Source organism: Nicotiana tabacum, chromosome 9 (assembly GCF_000715075.1).
Source record: "Nicotiana tabacum cultivar K326 chromosome 9, ASM71507v2, whole genome shotgun sequence".
Lineage (NCBI taxonomy): Eukaryota > Viridiplantae > Streptophyta > Magnoliopsida > Solanales > Solanaceae > Nicotiana > Nicotiana tabacum.
Genome location: NC_134088.1, coordinates 12,218,510 through 12,235,880, shown reverse-complemented (window position 1 = coordinate 12,235,880; position 17,371 = coordinate 12,218,510). Strand labels below are relative to the sequence as shown.

General features: G+C 38.4%; 1 long non-coding RNA gene across 2 annotated transcripts; it reads left to right on the top strand.

Moving 5' to 3' along the window:
- Window positions 1-6,443: 6,443 nt before the first annotated feature.
- LOC107787707 (uncharacterized) lies at window positions 6,444-12,110 on the top strand. 2 transcript variants are annotated; one of them, XR_001648457.2, is made up of 5 exons: window positions 6,444-6,600; window positions 6,701-6,788; window positions 9,819-10,930; window positions 11,026-11,417; window positions 11,857-12,110. It is a non-coding gene; the product is annotated as an uncharacterized LOC107787707 (long non-coding RNA). The 2 variants fall into 2 exon arrangements; XR_001648456.2 differs by lacking the exon at window positions 9,819-10,930.
- Window positions 12,111-17,371: the final 5,261 nt, after the last annotated feature.

Here is a 17,371-nt window from a genome sequence, read left to right as displayed (position 1 = left end):
CAAACCCGTCCAAGCCAGGCACAAAACCAAGCCACCCCCCCCCCCCCCCCGACTTAGCCAAACGACGCAGTTTCACTCTAGTGGATCCCAACCATTGATCTCGTGTGATCCAACGGCTGGGAACTGGCCATTGGTTTTGTATTTAACTATCCTAACCCAGCCTCTCTCCCCCCTATGACCCCTTCAGTTACACTCCCATCTCTAACTCATCAAGCCCTAGCCGCCTACTTCTCTCTTAAATCGTCACAACCTGATCCCTAAACCGCCACCCGCCGGAATTCGCCTCACGGCGGTTCCGGTGCTCCAAAACCGCTCAAAATCATCCTCCACAACCCTAAGCCCATCCTCAACACCATTCCACCATCAATTTCCCCAAAAACACCACCCAAATTCACCAATTTCAGATCTGAAGTTCAACCCTAAAACCCTTAATTCACCCAAATCGCCCTAAACTCACACCCTATAATCATTTTCTTCCCCTCACCACTAATCACCAAGTATTCCCCGTCAAAAACTCCTGCAAATTGGCGAGTTCTGGATCTAAGAACCCTAAGAGCACTAGGTTGTGCATGTCTGTCTTTCGTCACTTTTTCTCTAATTCGATAGTATTGAGATTCACCCCAAATGGTTTTTCTTGACAAGAATAACTATTTGGGGTCGATTTTAAGCATTATCGAAGCCAAACACAAGTCCGTTTTTTCTTCTCCTTCTTTCAGTAGGTATTTCCTCTCCTTGTTTTCTTGTTCTTTTGTCTTTTGTTATTCTTTTGTTCGTTTGTGCTGATTCAAACCCATGAAAACAAACAAAAAATATGTTGTTAAGGCTTTCATTCATCTCTGTTTTTGTTAAGTAAGCCGCCATTGTTAGGTTGGTGTCATTTGAATTTCATGGTTAGCTAATTAAGGTTAGAAGGTTCAAATGATTTGGCTAGTGTAATTAATGACAGTTTTGTTTGCTTTTTGTTTGCTTTTTAGTTTCCAAACCTACTTTCCTTGTTTAGTTTGCATGAGTCAGTTAGGCTAATCTCAGTATTTATGTTCAATACTTAGTTAGATATTTGTTAAGTTCCCTTCTCAGTAATCTATTAATAGGCTTTAATAATTTTCCTTTTGAAACTCGTGTTAGTATTAGGTTTGAGTTATTTCTGTTTCTATTTCATTGCTAATTTGGTTCATGTTAAATGAATTTAGGGTTAGTCTAAAGGTTTAACTGCATTTCTGCTTGTTATTTGATTCTGTTTTCCAATATTTGCTCGTCTTGCTCTTGTTTGCCATAGTTTGCAAATCATTAGAAACTTAGGAGGGGTTAATTGAACAAATAGAAACTTACGAGTTAATTTGAGAAATAGAAATAGGATTTTCAGATAAGGTTAAGGTTAGAAGCTTCTAGAATTTGGGGTAGCTGGCCCTATTTGGCCATCACAAAAATACTAAAACCAATTAGAGGTTGACAGCTGTCCCAATTCTGTTAGAAAGATGCCTTTAGGGGCTGTGTGAGGGAATAATTCCCTATCTTTCTATTTTTTAGCACATGGCATTGAGTTGCCTATAAGTAGAACCTCCCCTCACTCTTAAAAACATAGATCAAGACCCTGAAAAATACCCCAAAGTTTTTGCACTATTCTATGTCTTTTTATGATATTTTACAAGAAGAGCTAGCATAAGCTTTTTTAAAAATTCTCGGATTCTCAAGGGATTTAAGAATGGTTTAAGTGTGGATTTGGTTTATTGCTGTTGATCTCCTGTTCTTGCCCCTCTTGGTTGATATTGGCTACTGTTTCCATTAGCTCTGATGTGCTGAATCCTTACCCCTTTTGCTTTGTTGTTGTATCCAGGTACTTCTTGGACCTTGATGATTACTGAAGTGCAAACATGTCGGTTCTTTTGATACATGTATTTGTAATAAGGATTTTAGTGTTTGAGAAATGGATTTTCAGTTTCTTTACATATGTTTTCCCTTAGGTTACCTAGCTCCTTATTAGTTTCCTTTGGTTTCTTTCAACTGTACTAAGATCTGTCAAAGAGCAGTAGTTTAATAGGGAATTTTATATATTAAGGTCTAGATTAGTCCACTGTTCCTTTAAATTTAAGAATGTTGATTTAGGCATCATGTATGTTGTTTTGGCTGCTGAACCTGCGTAGTTTAATCATTTAATTTCAGCATTGCTAGAGTAATCTTTTGATATGAGAATTAGTATGCTTAATGAGTAGTTTAAAATCCATGATCATGTTACTATTGCCTGTAGCAGGTCGTTTAAATATAGTTCATAATCTGGTTGTTCATGTCTAGTATTCTTGTATTGTTTCGCCATGGATGATTTAGAAGGACACAGGGCCTGTTGGGGGCCTCAAGACTGAAAGTTTCTTCTTAAAGGTGATTGGGCCTAGCCTGGGCCTATATGAGGCAGCTTGCTTAATACTAAAAGTTTTATCATGGCCCAATACTTGGCCCTTTGAAATTTTGGTGACCTCTTGCCTTTGTCCTCATTGCTGGGCTTGACGTTGAGCCCAGCTTTCCTTGTTCTCCTTTACAAGATCTTTAAATAATAAGGGGCCTACTGCTGACCCAGAATTCCTTTAAATAAATAAGTGCCTAATATAGTAACCAAAATACGCTTATAATTAGTAGGGTTAGATTGAACTTTAATTGTGCTAAGCCTGAACATCTTTAGGCCTAATTGAGTATTAGTTCTTAAAAATGGATCGAGGTGTGCCATCCATCATTAGATCACCCATGGCCCTCACAAATATTACAACCTAGATATAATAAATTAATGCTCGTAGTTGCATTAGGCGCGTTTAATATATTATTGTGATTGTGGACACGTTCGCGTGACATAATTACGATTATAAAGACAAAATCGGAGTATGCGTTCACGCAACTTTGACCAAACTTTTTTTAATAATAATAAAGCATTACTAATTGTGGACATGTTCGCGTGACATGATTTTTGACTCGCCAAACAAACGGGTACACGTACGCGTGACTCGTTTTTAAGATAATTTCTTAATTAAAAAAGGCAAATGCACATAGGTTCTAAAATAAGTAATTAGACAATTCGATTAAGCTAAGTATGATCAAAGCGACCGTACTAAAACCATGGAACCCAGGAATGCCCTTCTCCCGGGTTAACAAAATTTCTTACCCGAATTTTTGTATTTGCAGACTGTATAACAGAGTCAAATTTCCTCGATTCGGGATTTTAAACTGGTGACTTGGGACACCAATAAACTATCCCAAGTGGAGACTCTGATTTTAATATGAATAATCCTATTTCGGTTGTCACTTAAATTGGAAAAACTCCCTTATACCCTTTCGGGGGTAGTAAAAAGGAGGTGTGACAGCTCTGACGACTCTGCTGGGGACAAGAACCCAGAATCTCTGGTTCAGGGTTCAAGAATTCGAGCTTTTTAATATGATTTTATTTGGTTTTATTTATTGTTAATATTATTATATTTTGTGAACCTTTTGTGCTAATTGTTGTCTATTTACCGCTTTGATATTATTTGAATTGTATATAACTGTCTTCTTACGCCACCCTCTGAATCTTCTGAAAATGATGCATATGTTCGCGTGACCCGCTTTTTCTGTAGAAGTCATACCAAATAGAACAAGGCTGGGCCAGCAACAAGGCCAGGTAGACTTTAGTGCTCCCGGTACGTTGCCCCCTCTTCGGCTCGAGTTGTCCGCTCGGGTAAGCCAGGTCAAGAACACAACCCCAGGTTTAAACTTAGAATAACACAACTTCATGTCAGATCCCTAGTAGGAACGTATGTTTGCTTCACACGCATTTGACTTTGGGGACTCAGCACAGGGGTTGGGTCCGTCTAGGACAGGTGTACCCAAAATAACAGACCATCCTGATGCATCCTATGTGCTATGTGAATATTTATTTGTTTCGTCTTACATGGTGACTGGCTAGGAAAAGTAAATCAAGAGGAAAACCAAGAGTGATGTAAGGAAGAAATAAAGCCCGGTTTTGAAAAATCCCTGATATTTGGAAATGTCCCGAAACTCTAGCAAAATTTTCAAAAAAAGAGAGAGAAAAAGAAAAGAGTCAAGAAAAAAGAGTCATGTCAAAATGAGTCAATAATATGTCTCTTTCAAATATGTCAAAACTGATCGAACTACGCATGTCTGATTCTCGCCGGATGTGGGATACGTAGGCAACCTACATAAGGTTCGACCTTATTTTTCAAAAAAAGAAGAAAAAAAAAAGGAGTAATTGGTCAAATAAATGTAGTTTAGGATTTTGGTCAAAAAATAAACCGATCTAGCTTCGGTTATGTCTTAAGTCGTTCTTGCCGGGATAGCCTTAGAGTATCTTCAATTGTTGAAAGGTTATTTTCATAAAGAACGGACAAGTCTATCGGTAAAGTGTCATTTTTCCATAAAGTAATTCTCCCCGGCCTCAAAATTTATTTGGAATTGTGAAGGGGCCACGTTTGCAAAAATGACCACTTTTGCTAAAGTAGCATAGAGGGTAGGGGGTCATGGTCCGTTGATTTTTCTTTTAGAAATTGAAAACCTGTTTTACAAAAAGAGACCACTAGAGTCAACCCTAACTTTAATCTTCCATAGGTAAAGATGAACACTATCCAAAACCCGTCACATCTGGTCATAGAACAGACTCAACTACAGCTACGCATGTGGTGGAATGATCTAGATGAAGATGGTCGGGATTGGGTAAAAGAGAAATTGAGTGCCCTTATAGACATTCTAGAAATCGAACCACGGGAGGATCTAATCAAGGCCCTGTTAACTTTTTAGGACCCCGTCCATAACGTTTTTCGTTTCTCGAATTTTTAGCTCAACCCTACTCTGGAGGAAATAGCTGGGTATATTGAGTTTGGTCGGGACATGTGGAAACAACAACTTATATTCCCAAGGGCTCCCTCTGTCCACAAGTTCTTTGACCTCCTGAATATCAGTAAGCAAATGAAGAAGGCCCATGTAAACAAAGGATGTTGTTCTTTCTACTTCTTGTACTTCAGGTTCTGTCACTAATCTGGGTTCGAAACGGATGAAAAGGGTTCGAACAACAAACAAGATAAGGTCATCTGGCAAATTCATCGTCGATTCTCTTTCATTGTGGCCTTTTGGAGATTATGGTCTTTCTAAATGCAGAAGGGACAGTGGATATCCATATGGCCAGAATTGCACAAATCCTCACTACTAAGAAAGATCATACACTTGCACCATTAGTGCTGGCAGACATTTATCGAGCATTGACATTGTGCAAGGCTGGGACTCAATTTTTTGAAGGTTGCAATATTCTTCTACAAATGTGGTTGATCGATCATCTCCGCTGTCACCCCAACTTCATAAGCTATAGTTCGAGCACAGATAACTTCATCAAGAGCTACGAGGAAAGGGTGAAAGACTACAATGCTCCAGAAGGGTTTGAGGCCTGGGTCTCCCACTTTAAAGCTCTAAAAGCAAGTCAGGTCGAGTGGACTATAGGATGACTCCCGATGACAGAAGCCATACACATGACGGCTACCAAGGGTTACCTAATGTTGATGGGTTTGAGGAGTGTCTAGCCATATATACCGCAGAGGGTCTTAAGGCAGTTAGGAAGATATCATGTGGTGCCCGAAGATGAAGATCTAACCACCCAGGTCATTGAGCTACATCCAGAAGCTATATTGCCAGAGACTTTAGTTCAGCAGGATTGAAATGGTTGCCGGTATCTGAAAAATGGCACCCAGGTACCAGATGTTGCAAAGGGGGAAGTGGATCTATATTACACTGCACGGTTTGAGAAAAGGTCTTGTGCAAACAATGAGCCCGAGCCTGAGCCCAAGCCTGAGAGGCCTGCCAAGAGACCTCATGTTCAAGATTTTGATGATAAAGTCCAAGAAAGGTTGGCCTGGGAAGAAAAGGAGAAAAAATATCAAGCCGCCATTCACGCCTTGGAAGAGAAATTGAGAAACATGGAATTCAATAATGATCTCTAGGCACAAGAAACAGAAGGTGAAAGGAGGAGGTTGGCCAAAGAAAACGAAGCCCTCCGAGCCCAAATCCGAAAAATAAAAATAGTAGCTTAGAACCCTGTCAGGAGTGAAAAAGATAAGAAATGTATAGACAAGCTCAGGACACTACAATAATTATGGTCTAACGCCACAATAGTTTTAGACAACGCCTGAAAAGTGTGCCCAAAAATATATTTGGGCACACTTTTAAGGGGTGGCCTTTGTATGGAGCTTTTGGATACGGAAAATTTGGCTACGCTTGTAAAATGTGCTCTTTAATTTATTAGGCCACACTTATTAAACGTTGCTAAATCATAAAATAATTGGAAACATTTACTTGAGTATGTGGCACTCTTTTTAAGCGCGCTCTTATTATAATTGGAAAAGAAACACTTTATAAATGTGCTCTAAAAATCCAAAAAAATATTTGGCTAAAATATAATATTCCCTCCAAAAAAATATAATGTTCCCTCTGATATACTCTAGGTAAATATTATTTTTTTCAATTTCAAAAGGGCAAAAGACTCTCCTCGCTACTTTAGCAACGCTCTCCTTGATAAAATCTCCGTGGATTAGGGTTTCTGGCTTCAATTGTGGATACTGACAAATTAATCTTCCGTATTAGGTACTGTTAATTTCTGCACCTTCTTACCCTACTTTGGGTAGTGTTTTTGTTTTCAAACTATCGTCTCAAAGGAAGAATTCCTGTTTCCCCTTTCTCTTAGGTAGTGTTTTGCATCTTCTCGCCCTCCAGCTCGTTCCAGATTGAAGAAATTTATAAAGCTAGAGAAACGGGAATTCTTGCAATCTCAGGTTGGTGCTCTTCTATTTCAATATTTTACCATCTTATGGTCTCTAATTATTGTAGTTGCCTATCTAATTTGATACTTATTCCAGAAAAGAATGAAATATAAATTAATTATTCCTCTTCTAGTCTCCAAGATTAGTAATTTATTTTAAAAATCCTACCAGATTTGTAAGCCTAATTCTACAAATCGGCTTTGTTATCTTTGAATTCATTCACCGATGGGACTTTTAAGTTTTGGTTAGACCAAAATCCAATATTTTCCTGGTCAGCTGCTTGTTAGATAGAATTTGTTTGGTTTGTGCTAAAGATATACGCGTTTTTACATGGGAAAAGAATAGTGTAGTTTTCTGCTAGATACATATGCCATTCCTTATCGAGGGTATAAGGGCATCCGAAAAGCTTATTAAAATTTTAAGCTAGCTCACTTATTGCCTTTATTTTTTCTATTTTTTGCTTGGATCCTTTCAATTAGTGTTAGAGCAAGGTCATATGTTCATATTGCAATGGAAGCAACATCGTTGGTGGTGGGTAAGGTGGAGGATTTTTTTTGAGGAATCAAATATGACGAGAAAGGACCTGCCTCATGGCATTAGTATGCGGTCAAAATTGACCTGTGAGCTTTTTTATATGTTCATAAGGAATTAAAGTTGCATCCTTTGGATCAATTTGTTGGAAAGTACTTGATTTTATCCTAAAGTGAGAATCATACCACTTGACCACAGCATCCAGTAAATGCAGTTGGATTTAACATAGTTGAAGGTTTGGAACTTACCATAGCATCCAGTAATTTTCTTTCCTCCAAAGTAATTGCTGGAGTGCCTGAAATCTGCTGTTGTTGTCCATTTTTTGTCACTGCCTTGACTGATTTTGGCACAGTTTCAACGTGCTGCTGCTGTCCAGGAGGTGAGTATGTTTCTAATTGTTGATCATCCCCTACCTTAGTACTTGACGTTTGCTTCTTCCCATGCTGTTTTGTATATGGGAAATTGATCAACAGCTCATGATCATCTCCATGTTCTCCACAAGATTCGAAAGATTGTGAGGGTACTTCAAAAACAGAAGTGTTTAATGTAACCAATGGTTGTTTAACCATATTAGTGTTCAGCATCATTTCCTTCTGGGCTTCCTTAATAATTTGTTCAACATGAGTGTTAGAAAAATGTAGTGTATGAGTAGTAGAGTTGTGCGCTTGCTTGCCCCGGTGTTGTTAAAAGTGACCGCTTCTTCGCTTAAAGCGAGAAGCGATGCGAAGCGAGACATCTGGTGCTTCTCTGATCTGAAGGGTATCAGGTACACAAAAGCGATTGCTTTTCCGGAAAAAAGCGAGAAGCGAGGAAGCAAACAAAGCGACAGAAGCGAGCGCTTTTCTTTATAGCTGGACTGCCAATATTAATTAATTAAAAAAGCTCTTTTTTTTTAACTTCAAGATCATCAAGTTTGGTCCCAGGTATGTGATTTCTTCCTCCTCCCCCTCCTTTTCTTCTTCTTCTTCTTCTTTCTCTGTTTCAGCGTCCAAATAGCAGTGAAATGCTGGCGAATTTTTTTCCCCTTCAGTTCTTCTTTTTCTCATTCTCCACTTCTTCTTCTTCATTTTCTTACACTGTTTCAGTGATAAATTGCAGCAAAATGCTGCCCATTTTTCGTTTCAGTTATACTGCCATTTTTTGGCATACTTACTGCCATTTTTTCATACCATTTATTCTTAGTTGTCTATGCAGCATTTAGTTTACTTTTTTTAAAAATATTTTGCTTCACTTCAAAAAAGCGAGCGCTTCACTTCTCGCTTCTCACTTTAAGCGAAAAGGGGCTTGTCGCTTTTCCTCGCTTCACGCTCTTCACAACACTGGCTTACCCAGATACACCTCCATCATATTTTTCTTTGAGGCAATTGATTGGATACCCAAATCCTCAGCTAAATTGCCACTGACCTGAGCTTCTTTGCTGATGTTAAGGCATGGTACTAACTCCTTGGATAAATGAGGTGTAGGCATAAGAACAATGTCCTTTGAAGTACCTAAACAAAGATCAGCAGTCTTGGCAATTTGCTGCTCTTTTACACTGCCCGGAGATCTGGTTTGTAGATCTTTTAAACCTATGTCACCCTGCACCAATTGCAATATATTCCTAGAATTCTCCTCACCTTGCTCATGTACACTAAGCAAAACATCAAAAGAGTTAGAACACTTGAAGATTTTCGTTGCCCTTTCCAGATTTTTAAGATCTGAAGCCTCCTTCTTGCTATAAGAAATCAATAGAAACTCATGCGTAATTGATTAGACAAAGATATATTGTGAAGAGTTCAAGGAAGAAAATTAAGTTGTAAAGTTTGACAGTGAAATACCTGAATATTTTTGTTGCTATGATATAACTATAAGTTGTACACATTCTTCTAGTAGCTGCTCTCAATAGGTGCTTTCTTCTTTGACTACTAGTATATATGGCTTCAGGGTACTCATAAATTTCATATTTTTCTTGTTCTGCACCTTCGCACCAATCTCATTTTCTTTCTTGGGTATGCAAAAATTTCATATTTTTCTTGTTTCTTCGTATAGAAAGGTTATAAGTTGATTCTTTTTATTAGTATCATGAATGATTTTTCTAATGTTCTCTCTTTTAGTAATTAATGCCCTTTCTGTTCCTTTTCATGTCAAATTTTTAAATGTAAAAATATCCAATTTGAAATAGTAATTCATGTTGCAAGCTAAGATCTTGTCTTCTTAGATTCATTAGATGTTCTTCAATTTAGGTATGTGTAGATACCTTTTTTTTGTTGCAAATTGACATGGTCAACAATATATCTTTTTTATTGCTTTAATTTCCTTCGATTTGTTTTGTGGATCCTAATTTTACTTTTTTTATCCAAGAAGATAAGTTGTATTTGGCTTAGATTAAGTGTCATGACTAGGTAAGAAAGTCCTATTATTTTACAACACATAATTTTTCAGATTTATTCTTGACATTTAGGATTTAGTTTTACCATATAATTAATGCTTAAATGATTATATATTTGAAGATCTAATAAATTTTATTTTTAGGAATTCAAATATGTCATCCAAGGAATGGATGGATTTAGCAAGGTATAGCAAAGAGTATATCGAGGGTGTTCAATCTTTCTTAGATTTTGCTTACTCTTATGGAGATCCTCAAGGCGAAGAAATTTAATGCCCATGTGCAAAGTGTTGTAATATTCGTTGGACTCGAAGGAATGTAGTTTATGATCATCTAATATGTTATGGGTTTGTTCAAGGTTATACAAGATGGATTAATCACAGGGAATGTGAAATTTTGATGAATGTTAATTGTGACATGGATGATAATGTTTACTCTTACGATGATAATTTAGGTTCAGCGGTTTCTTGTGAATCTTCCTTTTGCACAACCTGCTCGCTTCCATCCTTCAAAAGAGTTGTTTGTGCACCAACAGTAGATTGATTATCAATTGGATGAGTAGCATCTTTAGCTTCCACACCTGTTGATTTATCAGTTGTTTACCCAATCTAACAGTAGGTCGATCACCATCTGTCGCACCAGCTTTTGCCTTCTCATGTGCAAACTGTTGTACATTAGGTGGTATATCTGGTTCAACTTATTCTTAATTTTTGGACTTGTCTCTAATTTCTCTGTAGCCAGTGCTAGTCGCGGTTCTGATTTATTATGTGCAAATAGTTGAAAAGAAGTTGGGAAGTTGGGTGCTGGTTCATAGGCTGAAGAAATTAAGTACCTCATACGAAAGACTGACAAATCCAGCTAACAACTGAACTTTTCCTGCCGTCTTTGCGTTTGATGAGACCTCTTCATTCATATTAAGCTGTCAAATACCTAAGTAGTCTTATAGTACATTATCTGAAGCAAAGGAAACATTTTGCAGGCTATCGCTATTTGATACATGTTCACAAATTTCCTTCTTGGACAAGAGTTAACTGCTTCTGAACTTAACACCTATTTTTTGATTAAAAAACTGCAAAAGCGCTTAGGTCTGATCCTTTTCCTTCGTTCACTGAGAATGAATACCGTTCGATTGTGCTGGATGTTGCCAATGAATTCCAGCTAGGAAGTAACATGAAAACTACAAAATGAAACTTCATATTAAAATGGTTATGATCATTGTCACTGAAAAATCTATTGACATTCTTGGCTATATTTTGAGGTATGTTAAACTTTTATTTAATCTGACTTGACTTGTTAATTAGTGTTTGATCTATCTTGACTTGTAAGTGATGTGTAATAACATTTTTTTGACAGTCTGAACTTCAGAATCGCCAAAGTTCTGGAGAAACAACTGATGATGCATTTAGGGTTGTATTTGGAAAGGAGCAGCCTGGTCGGGTTAGATGCTATAGTAGATCGGTGACGACAAGCTCTCTGAAAAAAGATGAAGAAATCACCAAGCTTAAACAAATGCATACCAACAAAATAACTTCTCTGAAGGAAGAAATGAAGGAAATGATGAGGGAAGAAATGCGATCTTTTTTAGTCAATTGGTGAAAAACAACCCTGGACTAGATTTTCATGATATACAAGGGTGTGTTGGATCTAATATTCCTTCACCGGTTGATGCAAGTAGTGCACGAGCTATGAGAGGCAAAAATCTACAACATTCTTCTGGATCAACTCATGCCCCGAGTATTGAAAAGGTATTTATACTTTACAATTCCAAAAAACTACCTCAATCTTAAGTAACTTACAAAATCATGCTTTCTATAAGTGTGTGATAGGAAACTAAATCTATTGCCATGACGAAGATTCTAGGGTCATAATGTTTGAAAGTAGACTATAGAAAAAATATTTGCAGAGTTGGTTATTGGTATCTCAATAGGTATTTTGTTTCTTTAAGGAGATCATTTTGGAACAGTGTTATCTATAAATATTTTAAGTTCATGTATAATGATTTCTTAATAAGCACACAAGGTTTAATGCAATGATTTGAGGCACAAAAAGAAAATATCAAAGATTTGCATTTGACAAGAGTATTCCAATCCTTTTGAAGGGTCTGTAAATTGTAGCTTCTAATTTTTATACTATTTCGTGTGTGTGTGTGTGTTGTTTCCTAATTTTTTCATTTTGAATGTGTAGGAAAATACAGGTGATGCAATTGGAAATGGTGGCCACAAATCAATTTGAATCATTAAAGTGAATGGTGAAGACCTTTTGAACAAGATGTTTATTTTTGTTGACACTAAATATGAGTATATTTGATTTTGTAGAGGTCTTTGCTAGTGAACTTCTTGAACCAACATTGCTTTATTACTATTGATAGTACACAAAGTGTGTTTCTTTTGTTGAAATTTATTTCAAGTATATGCATTTGAATTATTTTTATTCTATTACTTATCATTTAAATTAATGCTTCATATATATATATATATATATATATATATGTGTGTGTGTGTGTGTGTGTGTGTGCGCGTGTGTGTATGTGTGTATGTGTGTGTGTGTATGTGAGAGCGAGAACTTGATGCAAACAAATATAGTTTTTTAACCACAAAATTGTGGCTAATATAAGTATTTGAAAAATAATTTGGTAGTGTCGACAAAATCGCCACACTTAGAAAGTGTGGCCATAGGAATTGTCAATCTGGCATTATTAATGATAATTGTTGCTCTAGAAGCCACACCTTGTAAGCGTAGCCTATAACGTGACAATGATCATGCTTTATAAGTGTAGCCTTATGTCACAAAAGCGTGGCTATATGAGAAAATATAAGTGTGGCCTTTGTACCATATCGGCCACACTTTTAAAGCGTGGCTTCTAAGGCAACACCTACAAAGCATGGCCAATAGTCAAAGGTTACGGTACTTTAGGACACCCCCCAAAAAGTGTTGCCTAAAGCTGTAAAGTGTTGCCTTTGCCCAAATGCTACACTTCTTGGCATCTTAGGCCACACTTCTCATGGGTGGTTGTAGGCCTAAAATGCTATAGTGGGCTGAGAGTATGTGATTACGGGTTTGAGTTAGAGAAGACTGAAGCTGAACTAGCAAAGGCCCGAGCCAAGTTATCTAAGAATGCGGAGGGACGAGCTAGTTTAGTTCAACGTCAGAAGGAGAAGTACGACAGAGGAATGGTGGGTCTAAAGAAAAAGGCCAATGTCCTTGATAACGAAATGACCAAGCAGGCAAGACACTTCAAAGCAGAAAGGGAGCACTGCTATGCCCTAATGTCGCAGCTAGAAAAGACATACAGCAACTTCAAGAGCAAAATCATACAGCCGAACAAGTTTTGGAGGCCAGATCTCAGCAGATTGGACGGTTGCTACAAGAGAAGGCTATCATCAGGAAGAGGGTTAGGAGGATTTCGAACTACATTGTGATGAAATGCAATGAACGCGAGGACATGACCAGGTCCATGTTCTTTGCTTCAGTTATGATTTTTGTCCAGCAGATCATGGACGACCTGTTTTGCCTCCAAGAAGATATGGCACATAGGCCCGCAGCGAGACCAAGCGGAGCGGTAGTGGAAGCACTTATGTATTCTTGATTTTATTTTTTTCGAGTCTGTTTTGCAGTTTCTTCTAGAGTCTGTTGGTCCAATTTGAGTCTTGTTTTAGTTTTTGAAAATGGTTAAGTCTGTAGGGTGGAATCGTTGTAATAGGAAAAAACCAGAATGTTTTTATTTTATAAAAAATTGAAAAAATCAAAAAATGTGTCTTTCTTTTATTTCACATTTATCCCCTAAACTACGTAATGATCCGATTCATGTGACGTCATGATACGTAGGCAATCCTCATAGGATTCGATCATAACCATAAAATGAAAAGGAAAAAGAGGAGAGAAAATAAAAGGAATTGAGGGAAAAGAAATAATGGCAAAACGAGAGAGAAAAACGGGTGCAAAATAAAAGGGAAGTAACAAAAACAAGTGGGAAAGGCAAGCCAACTCTTAACTACCTTTTGATGGCGCAAAATTAAAGAGGTATTGGAGTTAAAAAAAAAGAAGAGTGTCACGACCCGGACTTTCCAACCTCGGGAGTCGTGATGGCACCTACTGATGAGAGCTAGGTAAGCCAACCCTTAACTACCTTTTTCATTAACAAAATCCTTCTCTTTCCAATTAATAGAAATAGTATAAATACAGCGAAATAAATCCAATAAGCGGAAGACTTAAATTAATAAAACTGAATAAAAAATGCGAAAATTCAACATAAACCTCTACTTAAGAACTGGTGTCACCTTACTCATGAACTACTAAAAGTACTAAATACAATCATTTGAAAGATAACATAAACTGTTTGTCTCGAATACATGAGATAACAGACTGAAATAAAAGATAGAAGAGACATCGGGCTTGCGGACGTCTGCAAGGATACCTCGATGTCTCGATGGACTGAAGGCTAGCTCCCGCGCTACTACTGCTGGCCAACGCCTGGATCTATGCAAAAGAGCACAGAGTGTAGTATCAGCACAACCGACCCCATGTGCTGGTAAGTGTCTAGCCTAACCCCGGTAAGGTAGTAACGAGGCTAGGACCAGAACATCAAATAAACCTGTGCAGTTATATAAATACAGCAGAAAGACAAACAGAAACTTACAATTAAAAATGGGAAGGGGGAACATGCTTTGGGGGCAGCAGACAAAAACAGAATTCTTAAGAGAATAATAAGGAAACCAAAGTTAAACTTCTAACACAGATAAGGGAAAAAAAGGCAGCTTTCACTTTAGTTCACATCTTTTTTGCAGGCGTGCAACCCGATCCCATTTCTTATATCTTGTGGTAGGCGTACCACCCGCTCCCATTTCAATAAATCTTATGGTAGGCGTACTACCTGCTCCCATTTCAATAAATCTTGTGGTAGGCGTACCACCCGCTCCCATTTTAGGCCAATACAAAATCACAAAGAAATCCCCGCAAGGGAACTACAATATTGAAACAAACATCCCGACAAGGGAGAATCAGCTATAACCAATCTTAACTCAACTTCTACTCAGCTCAATTAATACCAATACTCAGTCATAAATATATTCCATGAAAATAAACTAACTCCTTGCCCAATATCTAGAATCATCAATTAAAGCATTCGTAGAATCATTCAAGGACACAACAAATAACAATTCAAGTCTCAAGTACATCTTTACCTCTTGATTCCACCACCAAACCACTCGAATCTAGTCACAAGTTTCTTTATTACATCAATAAATGTTAAATGAGTCAACCCCAATGCATGAAAATAAGTTTTACAAGGTTTTACCCAAAAAGGTCAAAAATGCCCCCGGGCCCACATGGTCGAAACTCGAGGTTCGGACCAAAACTAGGTTACTCATTCCCCCACAAATTCAAATATATGGTTTGTTTTGAAATCGGACCTCAAATTAAGGTCCAACTCCCCAATTTTAGTTAAACTTAGGTCCTACCCAAAACACCAATTTCCCCCATGAAAATCATTGATTTGAAGTTAAAAATCTTGTTAAAAGATGTTAATGAGTGAAGAAAATGAGTTAAAAATCACTTACCAATCGTTTTGGAGAAGAAAAGTTGTTTAGAAAATCGCCTCTTATCTTTTGGGGTTTTGAAAAGTGTAAAAATAACTGAAATTTACGTGTATTTATACCCCTCTGAAGCACCCACCGTGGACCGCACAAGAAGGACCACGGCCGCACAGGCTTCCTGAAGACCTGCGGATCTTTGCCCCGCTCGGACCGCACAAAGCCGACCGCGGCCGCGCAGCACCCCTCCGCAGCCGCACACGTTTCTTCGCGGGCCGCGCAAAAGGGTTCAGAGACCTATAATATTTTCCTGAACCTGCAACATCTGTTTTTTTTAAGCCTATGGCATCCCGGAACGTACTTGGAACTCACCCGAGCCCTCGAAGCTCTAATCCAAGTATGCACACTACCTCAAAAACACCCTACGAACATATTTGTGTGATCAAATCACCAATATAACATCATGGACATCTAATTAAGCCTCAAGATCAATGAAATTTCTCAGATTTCTTTTAAACATCAATTTCCCAATTTGGGTCCGGATCACGTCAAACGATGTCCGTTTTTAACCAAACTTTACAGGAGTGATTCAAAACATATATAAGACTTGTACCGGGCACCGGAAACAAAATACGGGCCCGATAACCATTACTTTCCCGTCAGATTTCATTTCAACTCTCTTTATACATTTTCAGAAAACAATTTCACTTAAACATTCATAACTCGGGCTTGGGACATCAAAATTCGATTCCGGGCATACGTCCAAGTCCCATATTTTCCTACGGACCCTTCGGGACCGTCAAATCATGGGTCTGGGTCCGCTTTCCCGAAAAGTTGATTGAAGTCTAATTTATTCAATTTAAAGTCAAAACTTAACAATTTTTACCAAAATTTCACATTTAAGCTTTCCGGCTACGCGACCGGACTGTGCTCGCACATCGAGGCGACTCTAAATGAGGTTTTCAAGGCCTCGAAGACATAGAATTCAATTAACACAGGTGATGACCCCTTTGGGTTGTCACAAAGAGAAAGCGCAAAATGAGAAGAGTTAGTTAAAAGCTGGGATGAAGCATGCAGCCGTTCAAATAGACGATAGAAGCTTTAAATGTTTAGGTGCATTACATCCCAAATGTGTGGTTGCCTATCTATTAAATCTTAAACACTAACAAGTTGCTGTTGTCATTGAGAACAGGGAGGTGGTTAGTTTGTTTGCCATTCTGGCAACCCATCCGTACAACATCAAGTCTAAAAACAAGTTGATCATGGCTGGTCAAGAACTGGACGCAAGTATAATTGATCCACCGAGAGAGGTGGAGGAGTTTGAGGTTGGTTTGAAAGAGGAGTTACATAAGTTGAAACACTAGATGACTGGAATATACCAGGCACGGATGAAAGGGCATCCACCACCATCATACCCCGCTAACCCTGCTTTCATCCCGCCACTAGCTCAATCCCAAGAACCTCTCACTGTTGATTCATCCCTACAACATGCACCAAGCTTCACCCCTTACCACCACTATCATGGTGCCACTTCCCAAACCATACAAGCTCCACTAGCCAAAACAACCTCATACTCCCCTTCACCAGCTACCCTTGTTTTCGTAGCACCTCCAGCAGCTACACTCCATCGATCTTCTAGTGAGACATTATTCCAGACCCAAGATAATTAGTACTATCCCCCGGAGCCTACTTTCAAGGCCCCATATCATTACTCATACACTCCTCATTTCGACCTCCCTGTTGAGACTGAGAAACCACCTAAACACTCGGAACAAGAGGAGATGTTTAGGAAAGAGAGAAGCCTATAACAATCGCTCAGAAACATGCAAGGGTTGGGAGGTCAAGTAAGTGTAGCCTACAAAGATCTATGTTTGTTCCCTGATGTACGACTACATGTTGGGTTCAAAATGTCCAAATTTGACTTGTATGATAGGTACGGAGATCCCGTGGCCCACTTAAGGGAATTCTGCAGTAAAATGAGAGGAGCCAATGGGAAAGACGAGTTGTTAATGGCATACTTTAGCCAGAGTCTGAGTGGCGCGACATTGGAGTGGTACACTCGTCAGGATCACAACAGATGGTATACCTGGGATGATTTGGCCCAAGCATTCGCTCGTCATTTCCAATACAACATCGAGATTGTTCCAGATTGTTTATCTTTGAATAAGATT